Source organism: Sinocyclocheilus grahami, unplaced genomic scaffold (genome assembly GCF_001515645.1).
Source record: "Sinocyclocheilus grahami isolate Dianchi unplaced genomic scaffold, SAMN03320097.WGS_v1.1 scaffold332.1, whole genome shotgun sequence".
NCBI lineage: Eukaryota > Metazoa > Chordata > Actinopteri > Cypriniformes > Cyprinidae > Sinocyclocheilus > Sinocyclocheilus grahami.
Window position 1 is genome coordinate 677,729 of NW_015505511.1, and position 3,294 is coordinate 681,022.

Consider the following 3,294-nt stretch of genomic DNA (forward strand, 5'->3'; position numbering starts at 1 on the left):
AAAATTGTATAAACTTACACTGAAAGCCATGCAATGGCAATCTCCTCTCACGTTTTCTTCTGTAAAAAATTCATGCAATAAATTATGCATAATGTTATAATTGATGATCAATTTTCTGGTTGCATCCAACATTTTCATAGTGCTTTGTCACATTAATTATGAGATATTAACTGTAAATATTACATTTGTGTCCTCAGTCCTGCCAGATTCATATACTAAAGTGTCTGTGCTCTGTGGCAGACCCTCCCTCTGCTTTCAGATTGGATTTCACTGAAGAAATTCCTTGAAAATCTGGGATTCTTCCAGTGAGCTCTGTTGAGACAGAGGGAAAGCGGCCGCTGGCGGGTGGAGGGAACGAGCTCTTCAAAGCCTGAACGCTGAATTCAGGAATTTTGGCTGGCCTACTAATGGAGGTTGAAAATGGGCTTTATCAATTTAATCAGACAACCAGACGGGGCTTGATCTGCAGTGACACACAGGTCTGACTGCCTGCCGCTCACACTCACCCGGTCTGCACAGGACAGACATCACAACACTCACACTGTGTGTCACATCTGACTCATGCTGCATTTCAGATCATCTTATCTTAGTGACAACACCTTATATTTGCTTTTACATCACTGCCTACTACATTACACTACACTACTACAATATTGTATGAACCAGTGGAGGTCACCTGAGGTCAGAGGTCACGTCAGGGTCAAGTTTCTCTCAGACTGTGCAAACTGTGTTCAGCACAGATTTTGTGGCTGTGTTTGTGCTGTTACCTGTTTGAATAATTCCTTTAGTTCCTTTGTATTTCTATTTCCACTTAAAATACAAACAATACCATAACAATGAATGTTTTATTACGAAAGCTGAGTAAAAATAATTTTACTTTATTATTATTATTATTAATATTATTATATAAAATATCATTTATTTTTATATTATGCTTATATATAATTTATAATTATGTAATTATTATTGTATTTTTATCATAACCTTTGGTAAAAAAAATCATTTTGCTACTAACAACAGCAACAACAACAATAATTATTCAAATATAAAATCTTATTTTCTTATAAAATGGAATCTGTTCATTGTGATTTATTGTGTCGAAGTGCGCTGTGATCTGCAGCGCAGGTGATCAGTAGCTCCTGCGGCTCACAATAACGTGTGTCATGTCAATCACTTGCTCTATGCAGATAGAAAAGGTCAGCAGGTTTATAAATAGCCCCCCAGAGATGCTCAAACGCCCGTGTCACTTCCTGCTGCTGCAGCAGAGCGGGCCGCCATGTCCCCGTGACCTCTGACCTCCCGCAGTTTGTGATGTGTGATGTTCCCTGAAAGCAAAAGAGCTGGCAAACACCGGACATGCAGTGAGGATTTCACGTCTCCCTTAAACTTTCAATCTCCTAACGTCAGCTCAGACCTTCACAGGCTCTCTGGAGACGACCTCAGCTCCATGTCATCGCTCGACTGGAGACCCCAAACACAAAACCCTGTGAAAGCAGACGCTGATTTGCTGATGTGTGAGTTTTTAGTTTCTCTGTTGTGCAAGGTTTATATCTAAAACGACATATATGGTAACACACATCATCGAACAAATGTTTTCCCAGTATTCTATCTAATAATTCTCAAAAAGCTTGTCGAGAATGTGTATGAGTCATATTTCACTCCAAAATCAAATCTATATCTGTATTTCGTTTAATAAAATTTGAAGAAGGAAATCAAACAAAAATGACACTATAATAAGAAACAAATTATAATTATGATTAAATAATAAAAAAATAACAATATTACACAATAATAATAATAATTATGATTTATAATAATAATAATTATTATTATTGTATTTTAGTCAATCTCAAAAATATACATGTAATATAAACATTATATATATATATATATATATATATATATATATATATATATATAGATAGATATATAGATATATAAATTCAGAATGAAATGTTATTTTTGAGATGATTTTTTTTTGAGAAAAATTTTTCCTCAAAAATAATATTTTATAACAAAAATAATAATAATAATAATGATAATATTGATTAATTTATAATAGTTAATATTAATGGTAATGATTTATAATTAAAATAATAATTATATATATATATTAGTTAAATTCATTTTATATATATATTGAGTGTGTAACGAATATTAATTCTGTTTTAGACCCATTTAAGATTTGGTTTTGTGATATTATATACATGACAAGAATATAATTCATTGTCTTGAAAATAATGTCACAGTTGCTGCTAACTGATCGTTTTATTTAAATCAGCATCAAATGCAGTACAACAAATTCATGGTGGAACAACTGTGCACTTTACATAGTTACTATATCATAATAATGAGAATTTGGGAAGAAAATAATTTTCATGAAATTGTTATGAATTGTCATGAAATAATGTCACAAATTCATAATACAAAAAAAAACTCTCTGTGGTCCTAAAATAAGCAAAAAATATATTATTATTTCGAATGAATGAATGAATGAATAAATGAATGAATGAATCAATCAATCAATCGATCAATCCCCCTTTTTTAAAATTATTTTGGGGTGAAGTATTCTTAATGCTCCTAACATAAATGTCATAAGACAGATTTCATAAGATTGAGTGAGATACTGCGTTGAGTGTGTAACGAATATTAATTCTCTTTTAGACCCATTTAAGATTTGGTTTTGTGATATTATATACATGACAAGAATATAATTAATTGTCTTGAAAATAATGTCACAGTTGCTGCTAACTGATCGTTTTATTTAAATCAGCATCAAATGCAGTACAACAAATTCATGGTGGAACAACTGTGCACTTTACATAGTTACTATATCATAATAATGAGAATTTGGGAAGAAAATAATTTTCATGAAATTGTTATGAATTGTCATGAAATAATGTCACAAATTCATAATACAAAAAAAAACTCTCTGTGGTCCTAAAATAAGCAAAAAATATATTATTATTTCGAATGAATGAATGAATGAATAAATGAATGAATGAATCAATCAATCAATCGATCAATCCCCCTTTTTTAAAATTATTTTGGGGTGAAGTATTCTTAATGCTCCTAACATAAATGTCATAAGACAGATTTCATAAGATTGAGTGAGATACTGCGTATGGTACCATGTCCAGCGTCTCTTCATCAGCAGTTCTGATCGTGACTTCCCAGGTCACAAGCACTTGAACAAGACACAACAGGTGGCTGTGAGAAAACTCTTGGCTTTCTCTCAATAAAAGTCACACTTTGAGAACGTCAGGTCACGTATGAACACCCCCCCCCCCCCCC